Source organism: Heteronotia binoei, chromosome 6 (genome assembly GCF_032191835.1).
Source record: "Heteronotia binoei isolate CCM8104 ecotype False Entrance Well chromosome 6, APGP_CSIRO_Hbin_v1, whole genome shotgun sequence".
NCBI lineage: Eukaryota > Metazoa > Chordata > Lepidosauria > Squamata > Gekkonidae > Heteronotia > Heteronotia binoei.
This window is the reverse complement of record NC_083228.1, coordinates 79835305-79855441: the sequence shown is the minus strand read 5'-3', so window position 1 is coordinate 79855441 and position 20137 is coordinate 79835305. Positions and strand designations below refer to the sequence as shown.

The 20137-nt window shown below is 44.2% G+C and overlaps 1 protein-coding gene across 1 annotated transcript in view; it reads right to left on the bottom strand.

Moving 5' to 3' along the window:
• The window catches only part of PARL (presenilin associated rhomboid like), a 530597-nt gene that overhangs the window by 338370 nt on the left and 172090 nt on the right, over positions 1 to 20137 (bottom strand). The window lies entirely within an intron of this gene.

The window sequence follows — 20137 nt, the reverse complement described above, 5'->3', positions numbered from 1 at the left end:
GGGTGCTTGGTCATTTCTGCCTCATTGGATTAGTTGGCTTTGAACAATCTTAGTTATATGCAAATGTTGCAGAGACTCAAAGTATTATTAGTAAAGACTCAAAGGATAGCATCAGGATACTCTGTACATCAATCCTTACCCCCAGAACAAATACAGACACTCCAATAAACACATGGACATCAAAACAGGGAGCAGTAGCAAAAAGGGCACCCTAAACCAATATGCCTATGAAGCAACTGAGCCAAGGGAAGTTTAAACAATAGCAAAAAAGCCTTTTGCTTGTAGATCAGAGAAGTTATTCCCAAGACTCATACAGGCCAATCAACAAAACTCAAACACCAAGTTTCCATTAAGGACATTTTGGGGGGTGTTCCAGCATGAGAAGAATACCATAAATAGAGGTTGAGAATACCAACTATAGAAACTTTCCTGATCAATAAACTACTGCTGAGGCACTATCATCTGCCTACCTACCTATTTACAATATTGTAACCTACTGTCAATAAAACAAGAAAACTGTGCAAAAACTATCAGCATTAAAAAATGTCAGAACAAGAGTAACTGCCATTAAAAGCAGATAATACATGAACTTCTAAAAGTTCCCTAAAAGTAAAAGAAGTTGAAGCCATCTTAAACCATTAGTAAACCTTCACAGATTAAAAAAAAAAACTTTATGGCCGGGGGAAATAATTATCTGTAGGTGTGGAACAATAAAAATGGTTTTGCTTGGTGCTAAAGGACAGTATATTTGTTAACGGTTGACCCTCAGTGAAGAAGGCATTCCAGAGGCATGATGCCACAATAGAAGAGATCCTATCTCTGGTGCCACCTCTGAAGTGAGGGCATACACAGTATGGCCTCTGAAAATCTTAACTGTCAAGCAGGCTCATAGGGGAGGATGTGATCCTTCAAGAACAATCGATACAGTAATAACCTGCACTTTGAATTGGTATCAGTAACAAGCAGCACTTTTAATTGTGTGCAGAAGAAAACTGGAAGCCAGTGCAGATCTTTCCAGACTGGAGAGATGTGGTGTCTGAAGCTTACACCTGGTTATTTTAAACTAGATTAAGCTTTTGAACTGTGGTCAGAGCCACCCAAAGTGCATTACATTAGTCCATCCTGACTTGACAACTGTGACCAGTTCATGCCTCTCGAGGAAAGTTAATTATAGAGTTTAAGATTATAGAGAGGGTGGTGGCAACACAGTTACAGGGTTTCCTGGCAGATGCTTCCAAACTGGACCCATTCCAGTCCGGCTTCCGCCCAGGCCACAGGATGGAGATGGTGCTGGTTGCCCTCATGGATGACCTCCTGAGACATCTGGATCAAGGCGGCTTGACAGTACTGCTCCTATTAGACCTGCTGGCTACATTCGATACAGTCAATCACCAGCTGCTGTCTAGCCATCTTGCCAATGCGGGAATACAGGGGTCTGCCTTACAGTGGCTCTCCTCTTTCCTCCAAGGTTGGGGACAAAGGGTAGCAATTGGGGAAATGTTGTCCCAGAGACACCCACTTATTTATGAGATGCCCCAGGGGGCAGTTCTTTCCCCAATGTTGTTTAATATCTCTATGCACCCCCTTGCCCAGATGGTCAGAAGGTATGGGCTGGGTTGGGGACTTCCGGGGAAGGAAAATGCCGAGCTGAGCTGTCCCTCATAACGGGAGCAGGCTGAAACTCTTGTTCGGGGTAGTAGAGGGCAAATTAATGCCTACTGCCTACTTTTCTCAGTGAGAGAAAGGTCCAAGACTTGCACAGAAACTTTGAAAAGAGACTTACCTTGGCTGAAAAGAAGCCCTGGAGGGGACTTCTTTGAGGCTTTGAGGGGTCTCGTGGAGTTTGCATAGCCAACGTCTGCAAGAGTTCTCAGAGTCATTGATTTGACATAAGCTCACCAGGAGCCTAACCTTCTTGGACATTCCTAAACAACTAAAGCTTTGAAAGACCAGTGGAAACTTGGATAAGTGGAGAAAAAGGTACAGAAGTTTTCTTTTCATTCCGGAGCTATTTATAGCTTAAAGGGACAAACTAAAAGGTGGGAAAAAGGAAAAATAGGAAGCTTGCAAGAAGAAGAAGGAAGGGGTGAAGTTTGGATTGTTTAAATATAAAGGGCAGTGCTAAAAACAGCTAAAAAGTGAAAAGGAATCATTGTTTAGTCTATTTGCGGTTTTGGGAAAAAAAAACAGCCACGTCGCACTGGAATACATTGGAATAGACCTGCAGCACTACTGAGCAAGACAGGAAGTACGTCAAGTATTGTGAGATCTCCATGAGAGTTGATGGTGACAGAGGCAGGAAGCAGTAAAGAAAAAAGCCTACTCTATACCATAGAGAAACATCGGCAGCCATTGCTGGGAGGTCAAATCTAAAATATTGTTTTTAAAAGAATTTGGGACTTTAAAAATTGACAGAATCAACTGGAAAAAGGGTAAGACAGGATCTATTGGCTACATTATTTGTGGGCTCCTAGGGTGAGTTTAAAAGGAAATTTTTTTTTGAAGAAGGAGTAAAAAATCGCGGCCGCCATCTTGGAAATTTTAAAGACTTCTTTGATAAATATCTTGACTTTGGGGGCTCAGAAACCAGCAAAATTGGGCTTGCTGGAAAGGGCAAGTCCTACTCTATTGAACCTGACTGTCAGATTTCAAATTGGTGAGGACAAAAATTTCATCATTTTTTTAAAGGGGAAAAAATCTTAAAAATTTATATCTGGGCCTGGGAAGCTCAGAAGAAGATAGAATAAAGTTTAATTAAAAGAGTAAATTTAGATCTTTTGAAATTGGTAGTTAAACGTGTAATTTGTGAGACTGAAATTTTTGGTATTTTTATTTTTTTTTAATTCCTTCTATCCCTTTGTTTTTGTTTTTTTCTGCCTAAATGTCTGAACCCAAGCAGACCCGACAAAGGGCCCCTTCATTAGAGAAAATGCAGGAGCAAATGGATGCCATTGAAGCCAGATTAATAAAAGGAGTTAAGAGAATGATAGATGATTTAAAGGAAGAAATTATTACAGAGATTAAGAAAGAAGTGGATGATCTCAAAATAAAAACTGAGGAAACAGCTAAGAAAGTGTAGGGGATGGAAGAGAAAGTTAAAATACATGACACCACCTTGTTGAAAATGCAAGAAAAAGTGACAATCCACGACTGCAAATTAATAGAAACTCAGATACGTCTGAGAGGAGTACCTGAAGCAGAGAAGGGTGATTTGAAAGGATATATAATAAAAATAATTGCAGAATTTTTAGATGAAGACCCTGATGAGACCAAAAATATGTATGATTACATGTATAGAGTTAATTCACTTTTTGCCAAGAAAAACAATTTACCAAGAGATGTTGTTATAAGATATATGACAAAGGAAATGGTAGGAAGGATCATGAACAAAAATTTTGAAAAGTCACTGATAGTAGGAGGCAGTAAAGTGAGAATCATGAAGGAGCTGCCAAGACAAGTGATAAACGACAGGAAAACTTACAAAAAGTTGACAGAAAAATTGAAAGACAATGGCACAAGGTTCAGATGGATAATACCCGAAGGTTTGAGCTTTGAACTTCAGGGGAAGAGAGTTACAATTACAAACGCTCGAGAGTTGAGTAGATTTTTTTAAGAGAATAAAGAATTTGCACCATGATGGATTACAAATTACTGTCTTGGAACGTTAATGGACTAAATTCACCACAAAAAAGAAGGGCAACATTTCATTGGATCAAGAAGCAAAATTGTAATATAATTTGTTTGCAAGAAGTACACATTAAACAAAAGGATTATAAATTTTTATGGAACAAACAATTGGGAATGGAATTTTTTTCATTAGCTGAACAGAAGAAAAGGGGAGTAATTTTCTATATTAAACAAGAACTGGAGCCAAAGTTAGTATTTAAAGATAAAGATGGAAGATTTGTAGCAGTTGAGATAATATTAAGTGGGGAAAAAACGTTGTTATTGGGACTATATGCACCTAACGGTGCAAAGGATGTTTTCTTTAAAGACATTACACAACAGTTAGATGAGTTGACTTACGATCAAATACTCTTAATGGGAGATCTTAATGGAACAGTCGAGAACTCATTGGATAGATCTGGAGGGGAAAAAAATGATGGGAAAGAAGGGAAACTGTCAAAGTCTTTCTTTGAATTAGTTAAACAAAAAAATTTAGAAGATATGTGGAGGAAGTTCAATCCTGAAGTGCGGGACTATACTTTTTATTCTACAAGACATAAGACTTTTTCCAGAATTGACATGCTGTGGGGAACTAGAGACTTAGGCCTCATAACAAGGAAGATAGAGATTCTACCTAAAATTGGGGCTGATCATAACCCAATAATGTGGATTACAAAATTGTCCAAAAGATTGAGAAGATGGAGACTGAATGAAGATTTGCTACAGAGCAAAGAAACAGTGACATTTCTAGAAAAAGAAATTTCCAAGTGAATGACAAAGAAGATATTGACTTTCAGATGGTCTGGGATGCTTATAAAGCAGTAATGAGAGGGTTGTTGATTACTCTGAACAATAAAGACAAAAGGAAAAAAGAAAAGGGAAGGGGAAGGGCGGGATATAAATCCCGAATAAATAAAAATAAATAAATAAATAAATAAAAATAAAAACAATTATTGGACATTCAAAATGAAATAAAGAAAAAAGAAGGGGAGCTGAGGAAAAGACCAGGGAAAAAGAAAATTCTAAGGGAAATTTCAATATTACAAACTCAATTAAGACATTTGTTAAATAAAGAAGTGGAATGGAACCTGAAAAGTCTTCAGCAGAAATCGTTTGAAGGGGCAAATAAGACGGGAAAGTATTTGGCGTGGCAATTGAAAAAAAAGAGAGAAAATAAAATAATTAGTAGAATTGTGATAGATGGAAGAGAAGTAGTTACTCAAGAGGGAATAAAAAAGAGAATTTTTAAGTACTATGCCAAGCTGTTTAAAGGTGCTGAAGTAAAGAGAGAAAAGATAGATTAATATCTACAAAAATTAAAAATTGAACCCCTAACTGAAAATCTGAGAAAAGTTTTGAATGATCCAATTGAAAAATAGAAATTGAAGCAGCAATCAACACGATGAAAAATGACAAAGCTCCCGGGCCAGATGGATATACAGCTAAATACTTTAAAACTTTTAAGGATGAATTAATACCAAAATTGCAGTAGCTGATGAATGTAATAAGAACCAAAGGGAATGTACCAAATACGTGGAAAGAAGCCATTATTTCTTTGATACCTAAAGAAGATAGAGATGCCACAAATGTGAAAAATTACAGACCAATTTCGCTTTTGAATAATGATTACAAAATATTTACAAGAATTCTGGCAGAACGACTTAAACTACATTTGATAAATTTTATAAAGGAAGATCAAGCTGGTTTTCTTCCCAAAAGACAAATAAGAGACAATATTAGAACTGTTGTAAATATTGTAGAATATTATGAAAGACATCCAGAAAAAGAAGTAGCATTATTTTTTGCGGATGCAGAGAAAGCATTTGATAATTTAAACTGGGACTTTATGTTTGCAGTGATGGAAAAGATGGAGCTTGGAGAAAGTTTTATAAGAATGATAAAAGCAATATATTCTGAACAAAGGGCAAGGTTGTGTGTTAATGCAGATCTTACAGATGAAATGAAAATCAGCAAAGGTACTAGACAAGGCTGCCCGCTTTCACCATTGTTGTTCATAATGACTCTTGAAATTTTATTGATGCAGATTCAAGAAGAAAAAGATTTAGAAGGGTTACAAATAAAAGGATATACCTATAAGTACAGAGCATTTGCTGATGATATAATGTTTATAAATCAAAATCCCATACAAGTTACACCTTTGTTATTAATGAGAATACAAGAGTTTGGGGAGTTGGCGGGACTTTATATAAATAAAGAAAAATCAAAAATTTTGTGCAAGAATATGCAGGTAAATAGACAACAAGAATTACAAAGACTACAAGAATTACAAAGACGGGCTGTGAAGTTACCTCTAAGGTAAAATACCTAGGGGTAGAAATAATAATGAAAAATATTGATTTGTTCAAGAATAATTATGAGAAGCTATGGCGTAGAATAGAGGAAGATATGCTAAAGTGGAACAAGCTCAATTTGTCATTGTTGGGCAGAATAGCTGCAATAAAAATGAATATTCTACAAAGGATAATGTATCTGTTTCAAACTATTCCTATTGTGAAAGATGCTAAACAGTTTGATAAATGGCGAAGGAAAATTTCAGAATTTGTGTGGGCCGGGAAGAAACCAAGGATTAAAATGAAAATCTTGACAGATGCAAAAGAGAGAGGTGGATTCCAATTACCAGATTTGAAATTGTATCATGAAGCAGTTTGTTTAGTATGGATGAAAGAATGGATAACGTTGTTAAATAAAAAACTTTTAGTGCTGGAAGGCCATGGAAAAAAATTCGGCTGGCATGCATACTTATATTATGGAAAAAAGAAGATGGATGGCCTTTTCTCTCACCATTATATAAGAAGTAATCTACTAAATGTATGGATAAAGTATAAGAAATATGGTGATGAGAGGAGACCTTTGTGGATAGTGCCAGCTGAAGTGATAAAGATGACGGCTAAAGCAGCCAAAGAAAAATGGCTATCATACAACCAGTTACTAAAAATACAAAGTGGAAAAATAGAACTGAAAACTGCAGAAGAACTAAGTTACAAATATGATTGGTTTCAAATGCAACAAATAAAAAGTTTGGTGGAGAATGATATTAAAACCGAAGGAATAAGGAAGGAGCAAACAGAAATGGAAAGAGTTCTGCTTGGAGATAGTGAGAAATTAATTTCAAAAGTATACAAATTACTTTTACAATGGTCTACAGAAGATGAAGTAGTGAAATCTCAAATGATAAAATGGGCAATTAATGTAAACAAAGAAATAAAGATGGAATCTTGGGAATATCTGTGGAAGAATTCTATGAAACTCGCAACATGTCATAGCATTAAAGAAAACTGTTTTAAGATGATGTATAGATGGTATATGACTCCAAAAAAATTAGCAAAGATGAACAATAAGATGCCAGATAGGTGTTGGAAATGTAAAAAGCACGAAGGTTCTTTCTACCATATGTGGTGGACTTGTGAAAGGGCTAAAATGTTTTGGCAGATGATTCAGCAAGAGATTTCTAAGATTTTGGGATATGAATTCAATAAAGTGGCAGAGACTTTTCTGCTGGGATTACAAATGGAAAAATTTCCAAAAGAAGATAGAACTTTAATATGGTACTTGCTCTCAGCTGCTAGGACATTGTATGCGCAGCTGTGGAAGCAAGAAAAAATACCAGAGAAATGGGATTGGATTACAAAAGTTATGTCATGGAGTGAAATGGACAAATTAACAAGAAAACTAAGAGACTATGATTTGGAACTTTTTAAGTTGGAGTGGAAGAAATTCAGAAGATACGTAGAAAAAGAATGGAAAATAAAAGGACATTGGACAATCTTTGATAATGATTAAGGTTTTTAAAATAAGAATATAACTTTTGGGGGTTTTTTGTTTTTTTTAAATAGTTAAGGGTACCTTTAATATTTGCTTTTTTTAAGTAAATAACACTGGCGGGGGTCAAGTAACGGGGGGAGGGGTGGGGGAAAAGTAAGATATGGGGTAGAAAGGTTTCTTTTTTATTTTAAGCTTTTATAAGTTGTAGATATAGTTCTGCTACCATATGTTACTAATAAAAATTGTTTATACCCAGGAGGTATGGGCTGGGTTGCCATCAGTATGCGGGTTGGGTTGTCATCAGTATCTCTCAATTAATGGGTGGCCGGTCCGGCTGCTCCCCAGAGAACTTGAACCTAGCACTGCAAGCCACAGTATCATGGCTCAGGCTGAGCCAGCTAAGGCACTCCCAAGCTCTTAACCCTTGATGCTGGCATCAATGGCACCAGATTGAAGGCTGGTAAAGGGATCACCAGTCCTGGGCCACTGCACTTGCATTTGGCAGGATACAACCTATTATGTAGCCACTAGAATATATTCACAAGATCATGTTGCAATGAAGTGGCTAAGTCATCCCAAGTCTCTTTGATGTGGTAGCCAACATTCATCCTTGACTGGGACAGTAGTCTTCCTGCCTGTTACTGTATGTTTGAAATGTGTATTCAAAGCCTTATGCATGGCTCTGTGTTAGTCTCTAAGATAAAACTCCCCATTCCTAGCAATATTTGGCTAACTGCGAGGAGTCCATTGCAGATGACTACTTATAGTGCACAGTCCTTGGTGAGTAGTTAATGGGGGTCTTTAGGAAACTCTGGCTCACATGGAGTTTCATATCTTGAGCACCCTGCCCAAGGAGGGCATCTTTGCACATTGCCAATAACTATCAAAATCATTTGGGTCCAGGAAGAGCTTCTTAAGGAAGGGTCTCATAACTATTCCTTCAAGGTAGTTGGTGTAATACATTCCCTTAGTTAAGCATTTATTACACCCAAGACCCAAGCAAGCTATCACCTTTTGCTACATGCCACTATGAGCAAAGACTGAATGTTGAGCTGTCCTTACATCTACAATTCATCTAAGTGATCACAATGAGATTGCTGCCTGTTGACAACCTGGGACTGCTGTATTATGATATTGGTCCAGATATATGTTTGAAAAGATTTTCTTTCATCCACTCCATCTGACTAATGGGGCAGACAGCTTCTCTCTAGTCCTGCTCTATCAAGGAACCAAGAGTTCTTCCTCATTCCCATCTTTGGTCTGGCTGGGGGTGCCTGAATGGACATTGGCCAGCAGAGAGCTGAAGAATGATCCTATTCTTGTATCACCGCACTTCCCACAGACTGAGTCAAACCTGATGGGGCTGCCTTGTGTATGGAGAAACTACTTATTTTTAAAGCTACAGTAGGCTCACAGTCCATGGCTGTGAAGAGGGCATTAGAGAAACCAAATGCTGGGACCTAGAGAGAGAAACAAGGTGCTGGTGGTAGTGGTAGAAGCAAGTCCAGGGGTTCCACTCTGGTGTGAGCCCGTGCCTGGTTCCCTTGCTACCTCCTGAGCTGGGAATGTCAATGGATGGCTGAACCCTCAAGACCCCTTATGGTGGTCCTCAAAGCAAGGGAGGTGCAAAAACACAGCCTACTCCCAGATCTGAATGTGGTCCTATACCCAAACTGCCATCTCCCACTGCCCATCTCCTAAGGCTGCTCCCAAAAAAGTAAGGCAGATGTCCTGGCCCTGCTGAGAAGTGTAAAAAGGTAAAGGTAGTCCCCTGTGCAAGCACCAGTCATTTCTGAGTCTGGGGTGACATCGCATCATGACATTTTCACAGCAGACTTTTTTTAAGGGGTGGTTTGCCATTGCCTTCCCCAGTCATCTACACTTTCCCCCCAGCAAGCTAGGTACTCACCACCCCTAAAGAAGCTGCCTGTCTGAATTTCCAAGTGCCAAATGATGGAGCTGCCAAGTGTCTCCATAAGTTTCCCAGTGATCTTGTTCGCTTTCTGCCATGTCAGACCCACCTGGCTGAAGTGTTTTAGTGTATTTAAGACTTTGCCTTGCATCTAATACTGATCTTGCCACTGTAAGACGTGTATTTTTCCATTTTATTCAACATGGGAAAATGCAGATGAAAGCCTTTCTTCTGCTTGTGGAATTAACTTTGGCTTTAATTAATGTATTATTTGATAAACTTTAAGATATGTTTTGAGGTTCCTTATATGGCTGGCTTTCTTTTGGGACATAGCTGCAGAATTGGCTTCTTTTTGAATGTCTAGAATGATGCCAAGAGTTTCTAATGACATTAAGCAAGGACAAGCAGAAGGTTTTTATCACTTTTTTTTCCAAGCAAATGGAACATCCTTGGAATTTAAGCCTTTGTTTTGAATAACTTGAAACGGGATTCAGGGCCAAACCAGATAAGCGGTTGGGAATTCTGTACATGAGCCCCCAAGCTTCTTTTCCTCCTAAACAGATGGTGCACAGGATCCCAATTAGGATCAGGACCATGGAATTTTTCTAATCTGAACAGCTCCTCAAAGTTGCCATTTGCTTCATGAGGGCAAACATAACATGTTCTATATTAACATAAACGGGGCTCTTTTTTGTTTTTGTTTTTTAGCAGGAACACACAGGAACACAGTTCTGACTGGCTTGGTGTCAATATGCAAATTACTTCCTGCTGGGCTTTTTCTACAAAAAAAAAGTCCTGAACGTTAGCACCCCAGTGAAGCCTCTGTAATTTGCAGATCATTTTGTGTTTAATGTTTTCTGTGATTTCCTCCTAAATCAGAAACCAGCCAGAATCTACCATTTCTTTAAAAAACAAAACCAAAAAGTAGTAGTAGATAATTTTATAGACAGACTGAGCATTATTGATCTCTGCTCATTGCTGGGCACAAATGTGACCTATTTCAGCTTGATTTGATGAAAATTATTGCTTGCACAGACTGGCAGTGCTGTTTCAGGCTGGAAAAACAGAGCAGGGGAGCACTTAAGACCTTTCAACCCTGCATGCCATGATCCTTATCTAATACAAACTAGGCCCATGTGTACCTGATAGGGTTGCTAGGTCCCTACTGGCAATCAGCAGAGGACAGGGGGGCGGGACTTACCAGGGGCATCAGGGAAACCCATCTGATGTACAGCAACATGTCCACTTCAGTGCCCACATGACCCAAAAGTGACATGTCCAGGATGCTGGAACAATGCTCTGGTATTTGAGCAAAAACTGTATGGTAAATTTGGCTTCTACTATACAGTTTTTGCCCAAATAACAGAACATCACCCCAGTATCCCAGATGTGATGACATGGGCACTGATGTAGACACATCGCTGTATGTCAGATAACTCTACATCTTTTTCAGGGTAAGTTCTCTCTCCACCCCAGTGGCAGGGAGGTTAGGCCTGGCAGCAGGCACCCCCGCCTCCACCAGGGCATCTGGCAGCCCTAGTACCTGGGAATGAGTTCCCATCAACTTCAAGTACATATCTGTTCCAAAAATCCTCAAGTGGGGGGAGCCATGTGATGAATCAACACTCAGATTAGCCAGTCTACAGAGTCTGCATGATCTTCTGTTTTGAATGTTCTAGATTCCCATTGCACCTATTCACGTGACTGTTTAACCCATCATGAAATTTTATTGCCCACCTCTCTTCTGTATCATTTATTAATCTGTGGGAAGGGATTTGACTATGGGGCATCCAGCCATAATGCAAACTCTTGGGCAAAGCATCTACTGTCTCTTCCAGCTTTATACTGTTATGGTTTTATAAAACCTATTTCTTTCTTTCTTTCTTTCTTTCTTTCTTTCTTTCTTTCTTTCTTTCTTTCTTTCTTTCTTTCTTTCTTTCTTTCGACAGTGTGATCTTTACCACTGATTAAGAGAAGGCATGCTTTAATTATGAGCTTTAGTTAACTGTGGACCAGCAGTACTCTTCCATCCCTCCCCAGCTCATGCTTTACTGTGCCCTACAATATGGGCTAATTAATTAATTTCCCCTCAGAACTTACCTCTGACAGTTTTCCACTATTCCTTGAGTGAGTACCAACGATGCACATCCAATAATACCAGAGAATGTGTGTGTGTGACTTAGTAACAGAGCAACAAATGTGTATACTAAATTATACATATGGTTTGCCATTACATCCTACACTTGGGGCTTATACAGCACACCTGGGTATGATGAGGAAATGAAAGCTGGCCTTTTATGCATACGCAGGTATGACAGGGATTCTGGGTGAGTCAACTGCTTAAGCAAGCTACATCTATTTACCTCAACATAAGACCTTTTACCTAATTGGTCTGGAGAATATAATATGTACACTGGTAACCTACATTGCTGTTTAGATATCTACAAAAATCAGAAAAACAAGGGCTGGCTAATGCAGTCACTATTTTATGTAAGATACTGTAAGCAGCCAGAAGGCTAATTTGCATCTGATTATATCCCACAGCAAAGTAGAACCTGTACTAAATTTTTCAATAAATACAACAGGTATCTATATACTCTATAATGAAGTAGCATTGCAGGTCCAGGCTTACAAGGAAATAATGTTGGCAATGCATAGCATACAATGAGTGTGAATATAAATTTTCCAAATGTGCATAAAAATGAGTTCTCAACAGAATTTCAATCATTATACTTCCCGTTTCGATCAAGTATCTTTATCAAAAGATGCTTATCAAAGTTTTTTACATTAGAATTTTCTTGGCTTTGTATCCAGTACTAATATTTTTTATTTTTAATGCTTCTTTTCATATGAACATATGAAGCTGCCTTATACTGAATCAGACCCTTGGTCCATCAAAGTCAGTATTGTCTTCTCAGACTGGCAGCGGCTCTCCAGGGTCTCAAGTGTCATGGGTGCTGGGGACCCTGCAGAGGAAGACGAGTCTGCCAAGGAAACTGTACCCCTGCCACCTGCACCAGTACCCCTGCCTCCTGCTGAAGAAGATCCCAGCCCCCCTGCCTCGCCCTCTCGGGTGGCTCGTGTGCGTGACCGCCTCCGTCAGGACCTCAGGGATCGGAGGAGGGCGGCACGCTCACAAGCAAGACGCTCCCTGAGTCCTGAGTTTTGAGAGGATTCTGGCCCTCCTAAGAGCAAGGATGCTTGAGTTGTAACAGGATCCTGGCTGCCTCCCAGAGCCAGCAATTAGCCCAAATGGGCAACAGCCAGCAGAGGGCTATATAGCTGTGGGATTTGGGGGGAGGCTTTGTGGAAGCAACTAGTCATCTCCCTGACGTTCTAGCATCCACTCCGGCTTGACTTTGGTTCCTGAATTCCTGACTTTGGCTTTTGACTTCTGGACTCCCTGACCTCGGCTTCTGGACCTCGGACCTGCGATACTTGCACAGCGATTTGGATTTGGCACCTCGGACACTCCTGCTTGCTGGCTACAGACCTCGGACTGCCTCTGGACTTTGCCTGACCCGGCCCCAGCCGTGACAGATTGCTTCCACCCGACAAACACCCACTCCACAGGATGGAGGCTGAAGCAAGTGAAACCACTGAACTACTGGCTGCGCTCCAAGCCCAGGTACAGCAGCTAACACAGGCAGTAGTGCACTTGCAGCAACGACCTGTGGCCAGTGCTCCAGCCAAGTGCCCAGTTCCCCCACCTGACAGATTTGGGGGTGCCGTGGAAGAATTTCCTGCTTTCCTGGCACAGTGTCAGCTGTACTTTGAACTAAGAGCACGGGACTTCTCCAATGACAAGACGAAGGTGTGTTTTATCATTAGTCTGTTAAAGGGGCAGGCGGCCAAGTGGGCCACACCCCTACTGGTTGGGTCCTCTCCCCTACTGACTGATTACCAGGGGTTTGAGGCCCACCTGTCTGCTGCCTTCTCCAACCCAGTCCAAGCAGCCACAGCCAACCGGAAAATCAGGGCCCTGAAACAAGGCCAGTCCTCGGTGGCTCAGTATGCCACCGAATTCAAGCTCCTGGCCCAAGACTTGGCGTGGAATGAGGCTGCTCAGATGGACCAGTTTACCGAGGGGTTGGCAGAGGAAGTCCTGGACGAACTGGCCAGGGTGGAGCGGCCCCCCACGCTCCAGGAACTTATCACCCTCTGCCTCCGCATCGATGGCCGCCTGGAAAGTCGCCGCCAAGCCAAGACCCGAGGGCGCCAGCTCCCTGCGCCATGCCACTTGGCTCCTCTCCCATCCCCAGCTAGTACCAGAGACGAGGGTGAGCCTATGCAGCTTGGAGCTGCTCGACCCCGCCTGACTCCAGAAGAAAAGGCCAGACGCCGCACGCAGAACCTGTGCCTCTACTGCGGCATGGCAGGCCACTATGCCTCTGGCTGCCCTGCTAAACATCGGATACCCGGACCTACATTGCCACCGCCGCCAAAAGGCCAGCCCCAGGCGTAAGTGGACCCTCCAGCCTGGGGCGACTAGCTGGGTCCTCCGAACAACAGGCTGATACCCCGGGCCCGTTCCTGCTACCAGTCAAACTCCGTCTGCCCGATGGACGCTGGCTGTTCGTGTATGCCATGCTGGACTCGGGAGCAGCCCACTATTTCGTAGATGCCGCCTTTGTAAAGCAGCACCAGATTCCAGTGCAGCCAAAAGAGACTCCAACGCTGGTGGAGGCTATTGACGGGCGCCTCCTCCGTTCTGGCCCCGTCACCCAGGAGACCTGTCCCATCACCTTCCACGTCCAGCAGCACCAAGAACAGCTACAGTTTGATGTCGCCCGCATGCCTCGCTTCCCGCTGATTCTAGGCCTTTCCTGGCTGAAGCTGCACAACCCCCTCGTGGACTGGGCCCAGCAGGAACTACGCTTCCGAGACCCATGCCCCCATCTGACTCCTCCCACCACTCTAGCAGCCGGCATCCCGAGTGGTGGTCCTCAGCTCCCTCAGAAGTATGCGGATTTCGCCGATGTCTTTGAGGAGACAGGAGCAGATCAGCTTCCCCCTCACCGACCCTATGACTGTGCCATTGATTTGGTACCTGGAGCACCACTCCCGGTGGGGCGTCTGTACCCAATGTCGGAGCCTGAGTTGGCAGCTTTGCGAGACTACCTGGACAAGAACCTGAAACGCGGATTCATCCGACCCTCAACTTCTCCCCTGTCTGCTCCAGTCCTCTTCGTGAAGAAGAAAAGTGGGGAGCTCCGGCTGTGCAATGACTACCGGGCCCTGAACAAGATCACCATCCGCGACCGGTACCCTCTACCACTGATCCCTGAACTCTTGGATCGTTTAAAGGGGGCCCAAATCTACACCAAGCTGGACCTCCGCGGAGCGTACAATTTGGTGCGCATACGGCCCGGAGACGAATGGAAGACCGCGTTTGGGACCCGATACGGGCAGTACGAGCACCTGGTGATGCCCTTCGGATTGACCAACGCCCCCGCTGTCTTCCAGAGGTTCATGAATGATGTATTCCGGGACCTGCTCGACCGCTTCGCGATCATATACCTGGATGACATCCTAATCTACTCCCGCAATCCTGCCCAGCACGCCGAGCACGTCCGCCAGGTCCTGCAGCGCCTACGAGCCCATGGCCTCTACGCCAAGCTGGAGAAGTGCGACTTTGACCTGCGCTCCGTCGAGTTCCTTGGTCACATTGTGTCACCACAGGGAATCCTCATGGACCCGAAAAAAGTGGAAGCGGTCCTGACCTGGCAGGCCCCTCAGAATCGCAAAGACCTGCAGCGGTTCCTTGGTTTCGCCAACTATTATCGGCAATTCATCCCGGCCTATGCATCTCTGACCACGCCCCTGACTCAACTACTCCGCCCCAAAGAACCTTTCCACTGGTCCCCAGAGGCCGATAACGCCTTCTCCACTCTGAAGACCCGTTTTGCCACCGGGCCACTCCTGAGATACCCTGACCCCCAGCTTCCCTTTACGGTGGAAGCTGATGCCTCCAACGTGGCCCTGGGAGCAGTGCTGTCCCAGCGCGAGAAGCCGTCTCAGCCACTCCAGCCCTGCGCCTATTACTCGCGCCAGCTCACCGCTGCGGAGAAGAACTACACCATCTGGGAGAGAGAGCTGCTCGCAATCAAGGCGGCTTTTGAGGTTTGGAGGCATTACCTCGAAGGGGCTCGCCACCCTGTTCAAGTGCTCACCGACCACCGGAACTTAGAGCACCTCCAGACCACCCGCCGTCTCAACCAGCGCCAGATCCGGTGGTCCCTATTCTTCTCTCGCTTTGACTTCCAGATCTCCTACATCCCCCATACCCAGAACCGGAAAGCAGATGCACTCTCCCGGAAACCGGAATACGCCCCTGCTTCAACTGAGGCCGCGCCCGCTGCTCCCATCCTGCCGCCCTCAGTGTTTGCAGCCACCTCCACTACACCCACACTCGTGGAGGACATTCGTGCTAGCCAGGCCAACGATCCCTGGGTCCAGCAACACCTCCAGGCCCTCCAAGATGACTCGGCAGGCGAGTTCACGACTCGAGGCGGTCTCTTGCTACACCGCGAACGCCTCTATGTGCCGCCCGGGCCCTTACGGGCAGAAGTGCTACGCCTGACCCACGACTCGTTGCCCGCCGGGCACTTCGGACAGCATAAGACCACCCACTTGCTGACGCGAGAATTCTGGTGGCCACGAGTTCGCTCCGATGTTGCCCGTTATGTCAGCTCCTGTGACGTCTGTCGGCGGGCCAAAGACGTCCCGGCCAAACCCTCGGGGTTGTTACAGCCCTTGCCCGCACCCTCAGGACCCTGGGATACCATCTCGATGGACTTCATCACGGAACTCCCACGATCCAAAGGTCAGACTTGCATCTTGGTGGTCGTCGACCTATTTACCAAGATGGCCCACTTCATTCCGTGCCCGAAACTTCCCACAGCTCAGGAGACAGCTCAGCTCTACCTGCAACACATCTTTCGTCTGCATGGACTCCCAGCCCACCTGATCTCAGACCGGGGGCCCCAGTTCTCCTCTCGGTTCTGGCAAGCCCTCCATTCCAGCCTGGGTACTCGAGTGCACCTCTCCTCAGCCTACCACCCGCAGACAGATGGTCAGACAGAGCGCACCAATGCCACGCTAGAGCAATATCTCCGCTGCTACACCTGCTACCAGCAGGACGACTGGACCACTCTGTTGCCTCTAGCGGAGTTTGCATACAACAACGCGGTCCACTCGTCTACCCAAATGACCCCGTTTGCTGCAACCTACGGCTACCACCCTCGGTTCTTCCCGGCGATCCTGCCACCCACGAATGTCCCCGCCGTCGAGGCCTACCTGCAAGAACTCCGCGCCAGCCAAGACTTGCTCCGAGAGCAGCTACAACGGGCCAAGGAAGCCTATAAACTGGCTGCGGACCGGAAGAGGCAGGAAGGCCCCCCAGTCCAGCCGGGGGATCAGGTGTGGCTCTCGACACGCTACCTGCGCCGGCCTGGTCGGTCTCACAAGCTGGATGCGCGGTTCATCGGACCCTACCCCGTCATGGACCAAATAAACCCCGTCGCTTTCAGGCTCCAGTTGCCACCTCACCTCCGCATTCACCCTGTGTTCCATCGCTCCCTCCTTGTTCCAGCTGCACCCCCTGACCCAGCTCGGCCTCCTTGCCCACCGCCGCCACCACCGGTGTTGGTGGATGACGAGGAAGAATACGAGGTGCGCCAGATCCTGGACTCCCGGTACCATCGCGGAGGCCTCCAGTACCTTGTGGACTGGGAGGGATACGGCCCAGAAGACCGGTCTTGGGAGCCCGTGGACAATCTTCATGCCCCGGACTTGGTGCAACAGTTCCACAACAACCACCCCGACCTCCCAGGTCCCTTGACGGAGGGGGGCCCTGGGGGGGGGGATAGTGTCATGGGTGCTGGGGACCCTGCAGAGGAAGACGAGTCTGCCAAGGAAACTGTACCCCTGCCACCTGCACCAGTACCCCTGCCTCCTGCTGAAGAAGATCCCAGCCCCCCTGCCTCGCCCTCTCGGGTGGCTCGTGTGCGTGACCGCCTCCGTCAGGACCTCAGGGATCGGAGGAGGGCGGCACGCTCACAAGCAAGACGCTCCCTGAGTCCTGAGTTTTGAGAGGATTCTGGCCCTCCTAAGAGCAAGGATGCTTGAGTTGTAACAGGATCCTGGCTGCCTCCCAGAGCCAGCAATTAGCCCAAATGGGCAACAGCCAGCAGAGGGCTATATAGCTGTGGGATTTGGGAGGAGGCTTTGTGGAAGCAACTAGTCATCTCCCTGACGTTCTAGCATCCACTCCGGCTTGACTTTGGTTCCTGAATTCCTGACTTTGGCTTTTGACTTCTGGACTCCCTGACCTCGGCTTCTGGACCTCGGACCTGCGATACTTGCACAGCGATTTGGATTTGGCACCTCGGACACTCCTGCTTGCTGGCTACAGACCTCGGACTGCCTCTGGACTTTGCCTGACCCGGCCCCAGCCGTGACATCAAGCAGCCTGTGTAGCATTCATGACACAATGGCTGCACTCTTTCACCGGGCTAAAGGCTCTCCTAAAGTTTGGGATTCCAGTCATAAGGAGTGCTCAATAAGGAAACAAAATGTGCCAAGAATCTAGAATCTCTGACTTTTTCTAGGGGCACTTGGCAACTGGAAGACTTGCAGTATGACCATAACGACTTTTGGACAGTTTGGTTCCTGGAATATTGTTTTGTGAACTGCTTAGTGAGACTTCTGCAGTCGATGTTTCTTGTTCATTTATATGTACTGTGTCTTTAAATTGTGGTTCATGCCACGAACTGTTGTAAAATAATATAGAAAGTATGTATGTGAATGCTTGTTGCACATTTTGAATTTTTGAATTGGTATTTGATGCCTTTATTCCTCAGTGTTTTCCTTTTTTTTAAATTGTTTTCTACCTCCCCCCCCCCCCCGCAACAGCTGCCACCTGCCATTTTCTTTCCCCTTCCCATTCACCCACCACAATAATGCTTATTGGGGCTGCTAGGGAGCCCCAAAATGGTGGGCGAAATCTCATGATGCTATTTCATGAGATCTCTCTTTTCCCCCACTTAAATTGTGATGACTGTGCTGTGCTTGTTTACACAGACATTGCTTCAACAGTTCAGGGAGACTTTGAGTCTCTCTTCCCCCCCCCCGCCCCCTTTTAAGATTTTTCTGCAAGGCCACATTTGTAGAAAAATCCTATTTATCCATGATGCACATGGGAGAGCAAAGCTCAGAACTAGGTGTGGTATGTAGGGTTTCTCTTTTGTTTTTTGTGGTGACTGTGAAAAATATCTTTCACAGCCCTTTTGGATTTATTTCCTTCATATTTATCATAGATTTATTGGATGCCTTAGTTGGATTACCATTCCTCCTGTTTTAGGCCTTTATGTCAAAATTCATGGTAAGACTCAAGGCTGTAGATATGTATTTTTATATGCCAATATTATTTGAAATAACTTGTAAGAAAGTAACATATTTGTAGCCTGTTCCATGATAATTGAATTAAATAACATAAGCTTATTCTAATCTAGAAAGACAAAAAAGCACTTTAGGCCTGGGGACTCATTCACAATTTAATTCCCATTGCAAGGCAAATGCATATTGCACAGCATCTGGGTTATTATCACAAGTACAAAAGAATTAATACAGTTCAGAATATATAACTGGAAAGGATTATAATGCACTTACATTTTAGGATTTAAGAGCACCACTCTTATTGATTACACTGAATCGATACATTTCTTATTGCCTTTAAACACTGTAAGAAATCCTCTGGCTCCATTTATGACTTTATTGTATTGGCACACGTGGAATGTCCCATTTTATCACATTGTATCTGTTTAATCAAGATAATATTCCATCTGTTTCTTTGCTGTGGTAATGCAATGAGAACAAACCCATGCTCTTAATGACAAGCAACTCATTCACTTCCTCCCCAGAAAGCTTGGTCTGTGGTTTGGAGCCCTGTGAAGGCGTTTATCCTTATGCACAGCATTACAATTTGCAGCAAGAAAAAATATATATACCACCATTTGTTGAAATATGCATGGGGATTTCAGAATTTACTTGAGTCTTGTCAACAGATATGGTTATAAAAGATTTTCATAAAAGGTACTTACTATTGCTTATTGTCGGAAAAGCTCAGCATTGAAGAATTTGTTTTGTCTGAAGCTGCTGGTTCTCAAAATCTTAAGTAGAAATGAACTTTTCAGCATGTTTATCATCAAGGATATTTGATACAACCATCTCTCTTCAAAGAGATTTGAAATTAAATGCATCATTCTCCTTGGATAAACCTTCTCTGCGGAGCCTACAAGAATGGATCATCAATCCACCACACTCCAAGATGAAGATGTTCCTGATCCCACCAATAATTTTCCTTACGGCAGCCATCCTGATAATTCCTTTCATCTTGTTTGTGATTTTCTCCCAAGTCAATATCCGTCGGGAAACAAGGTACCTGCTGCTGGGAAATGCTCTGCTTTGTGATTTGATTTATCTGATATTCTACACTCTGTCTGCAGTTCTCAGTGTATCCAACTTCAGCCTCCCCAAAAGTGTCTGTGTCATCCTCTTGTTTTTGCTGGCAATGACTTACTCTGGAGGGCTGCTAACAGCTGCAGCAATGGTGCTGGACACATATTTGGCCATTTTGTGGCCTTTGCATTATACTGCCATTTTACCATCTTCACGAACAAAAAAGCTAATACTGTTACTATGGATCTTCTCTGGAATTTTCCCTGGGATTGTCTTTATAATACTCCAGATCACACAGACACCTAATCTATGTCA